We start from the raw sequence: 14,365 nt of genomic DNA on the forward strand, positions 1-14,365 counted from the left end.
ACCCAGCTGAAACCACTTCTCTTTGCCTTCATTTCGCCTCAGTTGTATGAAGAAACCGTGATTGTTCTTATTGTATTTCTTGCTGTCATTCACAATTTCCCATAGCGAAGGTGAACTAGTCTTGCTATGACCTCTTGGATCTAGACCTATGAGAAAGTGTCGTTGTGATTCTAAGAGCTAGTTTATTGTTGTACATAGCTGCTTGAGAATTTGCTTTCGGTATATGGTTCGAATTTCAGTATTTCTTGTGTTGAAACGAGTGAATCTTAAGGTGTTCTTTTGATTATTGGACAAATACTTGTTTTCTTTCGCTTGGAATTGAATTCGAAATCGTACAACAGCTTTCTTTTTGTAATACACCAACATTAAGGAAGAAGAAAAGAAATACTTGCATTGTGCATGTGCATTTTGACAGTTTGCATGTCGATTTAGGAAAAGTTGCATCAGTGTGTGCTCTATGATCTGTTTGAAAAGATGATGTCTTTCTTTTCCTTCAGTAGTTAAGGTTTTCATAAGTTGAAAGAATTGAAAAAAGCTTGCTTATCATTCTTAGACTGCATTTAGGAGTTGTATCATACATCACGTGGTGATCCATAAAGGCAAACTGCTAAGCAAGATCAACCTAAAAAGAACTGAATTTATCTAACAACGCTTTGAAACATAACGAAACACAGTAGAGGTCTAGGTAGAGACGTGAACCGGCGTCGTTAAACATAGTGACTGTTGATCTCTACGAAGGTGGGTGATTCCTCCTGAGAGACGATAGCACTAATACGGACTTGTGCCCCCGCGTACCGTCGCGTATATTGGGGGACCCCTATAGGAACAAAGCCTTTATCCATAGGAAGCCGTGTCGGCCGCCCTACTGATCGCGATGCAGTGAACACAGCATTCACGAAGATCGACCACTCGTACCGTAAAACGTATTCTGTGGTTTCACGAAAGGTTTGGCACACCCTTGCCTAGAACTCCAGAGTAGTTTCTTTTGGCCTTTTTCAAACTCTATAACTGAAAAAGTCCATCCGAGCATTTGTCACTTCGGGCTCGTTAATACATCGAAGGAGACTAGAGTCATCTTTAGCTTTTTCTCGACTCTTAAAAAGTGAAAAAGCAAGTTGTGTCTAAAGCGTCGTCATATAAAATTCATCTTAAACGGAACATAATTACCCCTGATTCCTACGTTGATCTTAAAGGTTGAGAACATGGAACACACCAACAAAGGGATTCCACATGATGGGACCCCTAGCCCTTTCTCCTCTTGGGGAGAAGTTGGTGCGCCCCACATGGCCACATTGTCGCTTCCAGGACTGACAATTGGCCTGCCAGTTTGGCTATTCTCAACCGCTGTAGTTCAGACCACCACGGTTCCTGAACAGTCGAGTCAACAGTTAGACCAGTCTAGAGCTACCCTCCAGCCTTCCACTTCTTATGAGCCTTCCTCCGATCCTTCTTCTTCGAAAGGTCAAGCCGCCAAAAGCGGAGCTCCCATCGAAAAGAAGAAGGAAAAGAAGAAGAAAGAAAAGAAGCAGAAGGAGCCAAAGGCGCCTGGGGGCAAGCAAAAGGTATCTAACGAAAACCCACACACAGCACGGACCGGGCCCAAATCGCCATGTGTCATATGTAGAGGAGACCACCTTCACCGTGATTGTCCCAGTATTCCCCGGATACTAAGGGACTGGTCCCCTCGTTTGCACAGTTCGGAAGCGTCAACCTCTGACAACCAGGTTGAATGCTTACCGTCGACCAGCGAAAGTGAAGGTCCCAGACGACGAAGGGGAATGAGATTCCCCTGCGAACTGTGTGAAGGCAATCACACCCTTCGCCGTTGTCCCTTTTTAGACGAAGCAAAGAGAGTTTTGGAAGATCAACCGGTTGCACCGTTGCTACTTCCTCCTGGATACCAAAAACTCGCGCCAAGTCCTTCGTTGGTCGAAAATACAGCTGCCCCGCTCATAGGGCCAGCTGAAGTGTCAGTCGCTGAAAGTGAACCTACTGAATCCAGACCGGACGAAAGTCCAAAGGTCGAAGCGGCAGTTGACCCGGTTCTCCCTTCAGAAGTTTCACCTTCACACACCACAGTCACTGAGGATTCATCTTCAGTTGACACCCCTACCGAAGAGAGTAAGGATGACACCGTCCAGATTCTTTTCATCAACACCGATTCTGATGAACATCAGGGCAATGTGCCCACTCCTTTATCGCAGGAAGGAGCGTCGTCAGGATCATACCCGGCTGTATATTCGGTCCCACCACCAAGCAACCTGGTTGTGTCCTTTGATTGGAACCAACTAGGCAGACCCCGGTTACCAGCCAGTATACCATTTAGAATTATAGTCCAAATATACAAAATGGTGATGGCTGGAACTATCGTTGACGAAGGGGCATCTGTGAGTATCCTGTCCTCTATTGCTTGGAAAGCACTGGGTTGCCCGGCGCTTTTTCCCGAGACAAGGCGTCTCTCGGGTTTTGACAAAGGAACCAGTCGACCATTAGGGATTCTACCTAATGTGCCTATTACACTGAAAGGGAAGGCTGTCAAGATGAATTTGATGGTCGTCCAAGGACCCTTGGATTATAACCTACTCCTTGGACGAGACTACATATATTGCATGGAAGCAATAGTCTCCTCGCTCTTTCGAATAATGTGTTTTCCATACGAAGGAAGGATGGTCAAGCTCGTAGACCAACTTTCACTTCCGGGATCACGCATCACAAGTAGTCACATACCTATCCTCAATGGTCTTTTCGATCAAGAAAGGTCTCTACCTCCGGTTCTTCTTCCTGATGAGTGCGAGTAATTCGGGAAAGGAAGGCCGGAACCCAAGGGGCATGCATCCTGGTCTGCTCTGGAGGCAGAAAAAAAACCTTGGGTGTAGAGTAGAATTTCCGCGGGAGAATATGACTAGTCCGTACCCCGTCCCCTCCTTCTTCTTCGTAAAACAGAAGAGCTGGGAAGAGCTCTCATGCGGAAGAAGGGGCTGTTAGGAATGGGGTTGTTCTGGAAAAAGATTCTTTTGTTAAAGTTAAGTGTGTGGCAGAGAAACGTCATTCACCGTCGCCTAGTCGGCGTCGCCGAAGAAAGTTTCTGTTTGAAAGAATTAGCAGGACAATCTTTGGGTAACCTGAAAGAGGTAAGCCTCACCTGTTGAAAACAAAGGTTTTTAACGGAAAAGTAGGGGCAGCCTTGAAGTTAGACTTACACCTGGGGGCATGCAAACCTCTTGGAATGCAAGCTCGGGTGGCTTTTTAGTTTTAGGTAGGACTAACCCCGCTAACCCGTAGGATGGGCCGATACCCAGCTTGCATAAAGAGAGGATATGGAGCAATACGTAGGGAGATGAAGCTCTTTAAAAAATAGCGATCTTCCATGAGACCTTACTACTTTATGACTGGTAAAAACGAGCAGTTTTGCAAAGTTCATGCTCGTTAAAAAATAAACGCAAGATCCGAGCAGTTTTAATGCGGAAATTCATGCTCGTTAAAAAATAAACATAAGCTTGTGAGCAGGCTTCCCCCAGTGTTCAAGCTCATTCAGAAAAAATGAACCGGTAAATAACCATTTGAGACCGTAAATTCATCAGCCATAAAAGCCTTGGTCGTGTTTGTGCACCGTCACCTCCACTTTTCATTTGGCCGATCATTCACATCCACTTGATTGTTTACCTATTTTGAGGAACAGCTGCGAAGAGTGATCCCACCTAGCCATCCTTGTAATACTGCCGTGATTGGAAAATTCCAACCTGTACCTGGAATCTGCTGCTACCCCTGTTTATCACTCGTTCCTCAAAATACGAGTCTTCTTTGAGCTCTTTTCACTGACTCGTAAAAAATGAAAAGTTTGCCGAGTTTTGGCCTTCCAGCTCGTTAAAAGGACCGGAAGAGCTATCCCTCCTCTAGATTTTAATCTTTTTGGACCTGAGGGATTATTGCACAAAAAGGTCGAGCGCTTGTCTAGTTCGGCTCGATAAAGATATCGAACATTCATCCCTTCTGTATTGTTTTATACTTTTTCGGACTTAAGGGATTAGATGACGAAAAAGGACCCCTGGAGTCTACTTTATGTACACTTTTCAGACTCTCTAAAAATGAAAAGGACCGAGTTGTCTTTGTCGCTGGGCTCGTTAAAAATATTAGATAGCGACAAACTTGTCTTTAGACAAGAACGAGTCTCCCTATCGCTAGGCTCGTTAAAACATAGCGATGGGCTTGCCCGAAGGGCAGGTTATAGATCAAGCATATGTTATCCTCCTCAAGCTTGACAAAAATAAAGAGGTACTGGTCAGAAATGACTGGGGAAAAATTGGGAAGAACCTCAAAGCTTAATGGTAGCAAGTCGCTCTTGAACATGACACTTTTGCCTCCGTAAATATCGGGTTGGGTTATTATCATTCACCGGTCCCTTCACCATGGTCTCGCCATACCATCCATACATGGGGTAATGCTACCGATCCATCACATCAGTGTCGTTATATGTTCAAGAGATGTCATTCAGAAAGTGTCAGTCGGGTCCCATCCACTACCATACATCATCTTTCATCCTTCCATGACCGCCACCCTGAATCATATTTCACAGATCGTTTTCACCATCATCACTAGCTCCGTTCCGTGTCACTGATGTGGGATTCATTAAGGCCCTCCTTTGACGGATCACTTCTTGTCGACATCAGCTCATTATCCAAGAAGTTGATCTAGGAACACCCCCTCAGTACTTTGAAGCTTGCATGCCTCAATGGCAAGTTTCTCACTCCCGGCGATAGGTATACATTAATGACCTTCGACCGGGAGACTTTGCGTGGTGTTCGACGTCAGATCCTATATTCACACCACGTGAATTGTGCTGCGGTACCTTGAGGGTCATCATCATTATCGGTGATTCCTCTCGCGCTTGTTAACAGTTTACATTATTGACTGGTAATCAAGCGATGTCTTTCCATGTTCGACTTCAAGAAATTCTCACATGGATCGACTTGTACTAGAGTGAAGATCGAACAAGTTTGAAGACCCCGGATCTAGTTTCATCCATCCGGGCTGCGATATATATTCAGGAGATAAAAACATAGACATGTGCAGCAGATGATCATCCTACTAAAAGGATGATAATTAAAAGCAGAGAATTATCAGTCTATTATCAGACGATCGTCTGTTTATGTACAACAAATGTATTTATAAAGCTGAGCATGGGAAATGCCCGCCTCAGCTAGATCATGAAAAGAAAGTATGAAAAGATAATGTATTGTATTGTATTTTGTTACAGGTCACCTCCCGACGATTGAATGAACTTCGGATCCTCCTAATAAAGCATTTCACCCGATAAACGACCTCATACTTTAGGGGGCAACTGTTATAGACATTTTTGTGCCTTACAGCATAGAGCATGAAATGTCAATAATCTAAGGGATCCAAAGTCCCTAAACAAGTTGTTCTTACCCTTAGAGGAACAAGGTCAGCAAACCACAGCACTGCAAATCAGTTCTCCACTGAAAAACACTCAAAAACAGGTCAGTTTTGGATCAAAGCAGCTGCTCCACTAGGGATCTGCGCTGAATGTCAAGAGCTCCATGGTGTACCTGCGCTGCATTGCAAGTGAAAAAAAGGCTACCTGCGCTGGGCGTACTTTGACATGTGGAGGAATCTTTTTCTCAATGTGCCAGTGCCCAGGAAGCTTCCAAAAAGACACTTGATCATAAGATTCGCCTAATGATGAGTTAAGAGCTTCTAAAACTCCAAGTGGAAACAGAAACTCCAAGTGAAGAACTGAAGAACAACTGGGGTTGAAGAGGACAACAAGTCACACATCAAGCTGACTTATCTTCACTCCAAAACTCTATATAAGGATCTCATCCCATGGGATCTGAAGGCGGAATTTAGCGCGAAGAATTGCTGTTGGTTTACAGTTGGGAGCATTGGGTGATTGCTTGAGGGAGGTGAAGAAGAGATTTCTCTCCGTCGGGAAGGTGATGCTGGATTGGACCTCTCATGGTTGTATCACCGCCTGAACCTTACTTCCGTATATTAATAAAGCATTTGAGGTTCTTCTATTCGCATGTGTTTCAATGGTGTGTTGTCTTACTTGCGTCTTTGATTTATGCTAATCCTTGAATCATTTATGATGCATGCTTCTTGTAGTTTCCTTTTCTTGTCTTATTTGCAGGATCTCGTGTAGCTGGGCCCGTGAAAAGACTTGGAGCTGGGAGCAAGCGGCAAACAAAGGAGATTGGATCGACCATTTGCGCAAGACATCGGTAAGTGGATCTCTCCCTTTTATCTCTTGCATGTCATAAAGAAGAAACTTTAGATAGCTTTGCTTTCAGCTGTTGCTAAGGAACTGTCACCCTTAGAGTGGGTTAGGGTCATTCCGAGTTGGATACATTCCCCCACAACACACAGTGACTTGGTTTTAGACTAGTTCAGTAGAGCGAACTTGTACGACGTGCCACGAGTCACTGTTTCAACCTTTGGATCTAAAACATGCATAAAAGAAACGACAGTCGGTCCTATTTTTGTACCTTCTTACGAAATTTCAATCCAATACCCAGAGAGAAAGTTATGACGATTCCCCCAAGTCACCTGTTTTGAATGTAATTCAGGAGTCTGCAAAAAGACAAATTTCCTCAGATCATATCTCCGCAAATATCGTGTGAAAAGCTCTGAAATGTGGACCTAAGGTTCAACGTGATTTCTTTTCAAATGGGTTTTTTTTGCGACTTCTGAAACATCACAGAAAAAAAGTTATAGTGAAAATGCCACGATGACCTGTTTGGAGCAGCGAAACCCTAGAATCCAAAGCTCCGATACCAAATGTTATGAAACCAACTCAAGAAAAGATAGAAAATATAGATCAACACCTTAGAATTTAGCCTCTTCGAGGGGGCAACCTCCTTTACATTACATAAATGAACAATTCTTTGATGATACAAATGACAAAACCTCCTTTCTATATATAGGAGTCTAAGGAGTCACAATATAATCCAACCGACCTAACAATAATAATATAAAGCCACAAAAATAATAATAGAGGGATTATATGGGGCACAGAAATAACAACATGGGGGTAATAGGGGCACAACAATATAAATAAGGGGTATAACTACAATAGTAATGGACTAATCACTAGTATTATAGGGACCCAACAATCTTCCTCGTGTGGCTCAGACCTCATCATCTGCAGGTTCTGAGTCGGGGGAGGTGGTAGCACTCCCTTGCCGCGTACCCTAGCTATCAACGTAGGACAATCTTTTGTCTCATGATCAAACAAGGTACAGTACAGACACAATGAACGCTCTGGGTTCATACAATTGCGGGCATAATGTCCGAGCCCTCCGCAATTGTAGCATATCAACTGTCTGCGACCTCTTCCAGGTCCTCCTCCACCTCGGCCTCATCCACGCCCCTGAAATCTTGTTCATGCCACTCCTGCATTTTGGTCTAAGGGCCGCACTTTAGCCTGAAATCTATCGGTGAGAGCTCTATCCATCATTAACTCATAGCTCCTACAAGTGCACTCATCGTGTCCCACTAATCTACAAAAGTTACAAAACAATTGTTGTGAATTTTGTGTATACTTCTGTAACAAATGGCAACTGTCCATAGCGTGTTTCCCTCCTATTTGACAAATCGAGAACCACAAAGTAGGCATCGCGCTAGGTCTTGCTTATGCTTCCGGCCTTAACGAAATCGGTCCTCCTCCCGCGAGGTAATTTTCGAACAACGAGCAATGGTCCTTATCATGACCCTGACCCTTGCATTTTACGCACCACACCTCTCCGCGCACCTTTGGTCGAGCTGTTATGTCCTATTTCGGACTCTACATCTCGAGGCATAAGTTTTTCAACTTCATGTGGATCTGCTGAACTCCTAAGTTAGGATCCTGCATCAGGGTCTCATGCAACCTCATCGCAATCTCTAAGGCCTCTGCCTAAGTCGTTACCTTCTATTGCGATAGCGCGCTCCTTAATGCGGTGTTAGTGATGCTACAAACCATTCATGATGTTATCCATCTGTTAGATTCATATTAGCTTCATGAATTGTACACTTCAACCTCTAATCCAACTCCCAAGGAGTCTCACCTGGTATCATCGTGATTTCTTTGAATCCAATGTTAGACTATGCTTCAAACTTCGGCCTGCTAAATTCTCTGTTTAGCGTTCCTTGGATATCCGCGATTCCCGCATTTGGATTATCATTGGAGTGCTTAATATACCAGGTTAGCACACGATCCTATAGAGCGCTGACCAGCGTCACTTTATTTATATTATCATCTGTAATTCCTTGTGCTTCACATACGAGTCGTATAACCAACCAAAATTGGTCTGGATCCTCATTTCCCACTCCCTTGAACATAGGAAACTTTATCGTGCTTGCCATATTGATTCGCGGTGGTGGCAGAGGTGGTATGGGTGAAGATGGAGGTGATGGTGTGGGTGGGGGTGGTATTCGCGGAATCCTCTATCTTATCAAATAAATCACACTTCGCAGAGAGACCTTTGCGAGCTCTTCCTCATCCCCTCGTGGACGTGAAATCAAAGGGCTATTCTCTGGTCTCTTACTTCCTTCGTTTCTATAGGTTTTCCCGCTTCACATAGCTCCATACATCAAGGTAATTGCATAACCCTCTTTTCACACAATATCATTTTAATCCAAGTATTCAGAGACTTGACGTACTTACCTCGCAGTCCTTTGAGGAAGAATCACTCTACCTCGCTATAGCTAACTGAAGTGTCTATCGCGAACTCAGTAATGAATCCTTCTATAATCCAATCGAGCCAGTGATCAACACCGTACGTGATTTTATCCTTCGATCCTTCCAATATACACACCAACTCTGGGGTCCACACAATAGGATCGTCGAGTTTCCACCTTCCTTAACTATTTGCTAGCTTCGCGATCCACTCGTACAGCGCATTAGGGAAAGATGAGAAGAAGATTTTGTGGATATCTATGTACAGGTAGCAATCTAACCACTCTTCTTTTGTTAGTCACGGATTCCTATTCCCCTGCACTGCGAACTCGTGAATCCTCTTGTCCAACCAACCTTCAATTTCCTTCTTAGTTGGATTCCAATGATATGACATCAGACATCTCTATGTAGATTCTGGTCCCAACAACGGAACCATTTATTGGCTTGAGAGGGCCTGACCCAGGTTCATAATTATTTAGCCAAACAAATCCCTACACTACTGGCCCTTTTGGCATCAGGCCGCGGAGCGCGGACTGAAGTCTCACCTGAAGCAGTATGGGGGGATGTTGGAACCAAGCTTTCGCACCCTAGGGATGTCTGAGAGGTCGATTTAGTCCAACTGTGAACACCTTTGCTCACTTTCATGACCTGCGAGACCTTCGCGATCTATTATAACTGCCTTCACGCAGCCCTAACCAAGGGCTGAGGTTCTTTTGCACTAGTAGGGTAGTGATCTGCGCTATTTCCCCAAGTTACACTGCATATCTTACTTATCTTCTTATAATTGTTAGTTAACTTCCCATAAATAGATACCTTATCTCACATTTACTTAATTAACACAATCATATAAGTTCGCGCACCATATAAACAGTGAAAATGCAATTCATACCCAATATACTCGAAGTATAAAAATAGTAAATGAATACACAAGAATCGTATAAAACTTCTCTTTATTAATGCTTCAACGGTTACAGGCGCAACCTGCCCTACGCACTCATCTGCAAGGGTCCACGCACTCAGCTACTGACTACTAGGCCTCTATGCACTGAGCTGCAGAGCCTTCTCTTACTCTATGATCCAAAGACTCGACTCTACACTTAGATCTTCCACTACCATTCTATTCCATCATCATTCTATTCTTCCATTACTTATTTACAACTTAGAGCCTCTCTCTATTTATACAATCCCATGGTCCACAGACCATGGGTGGATCTCTATAGCCAACATTACATTACAAAACTAAGGGCAGACAACCCCATGACTCATTTACAACTTCGTGCACCGTGCCCACAAAATGCAGGGTCTTTACATCGAATTTATACTTTTTAGCCAAAATCTAGGCTTTTAGCCCCAAAACTTCCCTTGGGGGATCCCGTGCCCAACATATAGACCAAAACGAGTAGGGGATAGAGGGCAACCTTGCTTGACTCCAATATTACTTCTAAAGATTTCTGAAATACCTATTGAGGTTCTCATTTTGACTTTCACTTCTTCATAAATTCTATGGACATCAGCGCTATAATGCACAGGAATTTCAAGGTCTTCCATTCTACGCCACAACTTATCCCTAGGGACTGTGTCAAATGATTTTTTGAAGTCAACAAAGCAGCAAAATACTTCTTTGTCCTCCCAAACATTTTCAAAAATGTGTCTCAACGTGATACCATGATCCACTGTAGAATGTTTCGGCCTGAAACCCGCTTGTCCTATTTCCCTCTTTTCTTTTACTTATGCCCACTTACTAATTTTTTCTTCTACCATGTTGCCGAAAAGATTTGCAAACAAAGTATTGACCATAATTGTTCTATAGTTGGATGGATTATTAATGTCTTCGCTTTTAAAAAGGGGTATTGTTAGGCTAGTTGTCCAGTCTCTTGGGAATCCTTGTTGAATGATGTTGTTGAATATTTCCATGATGTGTGATTCAAGAGCATTCATTCCCCATTTTAGCTACTCTACTTCAAGTTCAACCAATTCCTTTGCCTTTCCTATTTTCAGCTTCTTAATTCCATTCTCCACCTCCTGTAACGTGAAGAGCTTTGAATTTGTGTTGATCCTAGGGGGGCCTCCACCTCCGATTCTTTCTCATAGAGTTGACTTTCACATTCAAACCACTGATTTGCTGTAATATTATTTTAAATTTTCTTCTTCCTTAGTTGTAGTTCCTGCCAGAAAAGCTTTGGATTATTCTTGCTTAAATATATTAACTCTTCTCTCCTTGTTTGCATGAACTCATCTTTTTTCCTTTTTAGTATCTGTTTATATAACTTTACATCCATCTTCTCCTTTCCTGCCTTTTTCAAGGTTCTCCTTGCAATTTTGCATTCCTCATCAAACCAAGCATTTACCGAAAACAATTTGATTCTGATTTCCTATTTTTTTCTCTTTTGCACTTCTCACGTGCACATTGAATTATATTTGTTAACTCATGACTGTTGAAGCTTTTGAAATAAGTTTTCTCCTTCCGAATTAATCTCTCTAACATTGTCTTGAAGATAGTACAATTTTCTTGTGTTAGAAGAATTTTTCCCCTTGACCATGATTGTCGAGAGCATTGGGTTTTCCTCCTACGTTTTCTTTCTTGTAACCATGATAACATTATATAAATTAGGTTATGGTATGATTTTAAGTCCCAAATATGCTCTCCAATATTAAATTCGTCTATTTTTTCTATCAAGCTTTGTGAACACATCACATAGTCAACGACACTTGCCCCATTGTATGTGTTGCAAGTGAAATTCCTGGACCTTTTCCATCTATATAGACCATTGCAAATAATTAAGTTGAAAGCCCCACACAGTGTAAGAAACTCCTCTCCAAAATGATTGCTAACTTTGTCATCTTGTGAACACCTCACCCATTGAGGATTCTCCTCTTCAGTGATCCAAATAAGATTGTTATCCTCTTCACAACAAAGAATGCTAGCTTGATTATTTGTTGTTCTAGCATTTAAATCTCCCATTAAAATAACTTCTCCCTACTGAGAGTACACGACAATATCTTGTTTTAAAGCTACATATGGATCCTTCCTGTCAAGCCCCTTATTTTTGTAAGTTTTTGAGACTTGAGGGGACAAATAGCATGTTGCAATTCTTATGCGATTCTCATTCTCTTATATTTTCAATGCTAAATATTGTTTATTTGCATCTTATTTAATTAACTAAATGTGACAACCTTTTTCTTTCACTAAAACTATTATTCCCCATAGCCTTTGCCATTTTCTGCTAACTGCCAACTTCAAATAATCGTTAAACACAGGATTTTTGCAACCATCATGCTCATGAGTTTCTGTGAGACAAATTATGTCTCTACATTCTGCAATAGTCCCTAACCCAGGTCCCCTCCTCCAAGGGTAACCTCTACAATTCCAATAAACTAAGCTTAGGTATACCTAGGTAGGATTTGACTACTACGCAGTTTGGCACATGAGACTCAAATTTGAGTCTTCACTCCTTTTTGTCCATGCTGCTCTTGTTGTTTTCATCCCTACAATTGAATTCTCTGTTTTTTCTTCACTGATGGCTTGTTGCCCTGTTTTCCCTGGAGGCCCAAACACTGTAATAACGACTTTACCATTGTACAACCATGCCCTTTTCCCTTCATTTCTTGTTGTTCTAATTTTCTCCACTTCATCCCTTTTCTCCTCTTGTAGTTTTTTGGTTAAATCTTCATCGATGAAGAAGTGTGAGCCTTTCAAGAGTTTATTGTTGCCCAAAATCTGGTGTTTGTCTTGTACGTTTGCCATGGCGACTTTTATGGGTTGACGTCTCTCTTCACATATCCTCCCAACCCTCTTTGCTTGGAAAATTTTCCCTTTCCAATGTAGTTTCTCTTTCAGAAAGTCTCTGGTCAAATTGAGAGTACTTTCATTATTCCCATAATATCTTATTCCCATGATAATAAAGTTTGTTTTCTTGTCATGTATTTCTTTGTGTTCTATTTCCTATGCTCTACAAGCACTTGCATCTTATTTTTCCTCTGTCCTCATGTAACCATTAGCATCTTCAGCTCTAGCTTTGATTTATTTTGGACTATCTTTCCTAATGTTTATTTTTTCCTTCTCTTTGGAAATGTTTGTTTGCTGAGATACTTATGTATCTACCTGAGTTTGTTTAGAAATTATCACATCCCTATTTTATGTTATTAATTCTTTCATTCTTTGCCATGCTATCTTCATGCTTTTACATTCTTGTTTTCCTATCTCTAAAGCCTCTTGTAACATTGTTACTTGTTCCTTTAAAATTCTATTACCTTCCATTAGACATCGGTTTGCAACTATCATCTTTGAAATTTTGTGGTCCCTTTCCTGTTCTTTGGCTTCCAAAATCTCTAGCCTTGTCCTGGCCTTCATTAGTTCTTGGGCATATAGATCTGATGACCAAGTAAGAGGTGTAGATGTGGGACTGTAAATGATTGATTCTTCTTTCTTTTCGTTTCTTTTATTTATTTTCTTTCTCTGGATTGGTTTTCTTCTCATTTGTTACCATTTAAGGCGAGTAAGCCTATGCTTTAAAATGCACTCATATTGCTTTGCATTTACCCAAATCTACTTTTTTTTTTTTTTTTTTTTTTTTTTTTTTTTTTTTTTTTTTTTTTCTGTTGAAGCAATTTTGACTTGACTCAAATGATTTGTTTCCATAAAATCTGAGATTTCCTTGTCATTTTTAAAATTTTTACCATTTTCAGTATTGGCAGCAGCTCATTTCCCTTTCCCTTGTAGCAATTTTTCTATAGCAACATCATAGTCATCCCTGCTCTTTACGACTTGGCTCTTCTAAGCGTTTTCCATGTTCTCGGCAGACACTGCCTCTCGGCAACTCTCGGTTACCTAAAAGGGACTCCTCAGAGATGCCTTTAAGAGATGGAAGTTTCGTCTGGCAATTCTGCCTTTCTTCAGTTTAGCACCTTAATTTGGTATCTAAAGTGTAAATTAGGTGCCTTAAGCCCAACTTCTAGTATCAAAACTCATTATGGCTACAAAGGGATGTCTCCATTGTGAAAGGTTGAGGATCTTGAAATTAGTTCTATTCAAGAATGCATTTCTTTATTAGATATGAGATAAGATTATTTGAGTGGGATTATTAAGACGTAATTTTTTTTTTAAGAATGATGGATAATATTACAAGAATTAATATTGAAAAGTTTAATGGCCTTAAATTTTAGCTTTGAAAACTTAAGATGTAGGATCTTCTTGTAGATAGAGAACAATGATTTTTTGTGCATCCTAGAGAATCTCCAACTTGAAAGTTGATGGATGATGGGGATAAACTTGAAAGGAAAGCGAGGAGTTTGAATTCAAATTTTTTTTTTCTAAGAAACTATAAAACAAGTTGGGAAACTTATACCCATCAAAATTGTTGGTCAATAAGTTGTTTCTTGGGAAAAAAAACTCTATCTTCTATGAATGATATGTTGAAAATGTAGCAAGGAATGTCTTCTTTGACTTGTGCCTTAGTCAAAGATGCCAATTAAAATTCAGTCTCATAGTTGCTTGAGTTATATTTAAGTTGACATGTGTGATGCGGCCTATCATTGAGTTATAGTCAGTTAATTCAAGTTAGATGGGATGTAGTGAGTTGTGCACTAGTTGATGGCTAAAATTAGTTATCTGGATGACTTAACTCTAGTATATGTTAGTTAATTTATCTCTAGTTCTAGAATAGAGATAGACATGAGTTTAGTTGAGTA

The sequence above is a fragment of the Pinus tabuliformis genome, chromosome 9 (genome assembly GCF_031772625.1).
Source record: "Pinus tabuliformis cultivar Carrire ecotype Pingquan chromosome 9, CPIR1, whole genome shotgun sequence".
In the NCBI taxonomy this organism is placed as follows: Eukaryota; Viridiplantae; Streptophyta; class Pinopsida; order Pinales; family Pinaceae; genus Pinus; species Pinus tabuliformis.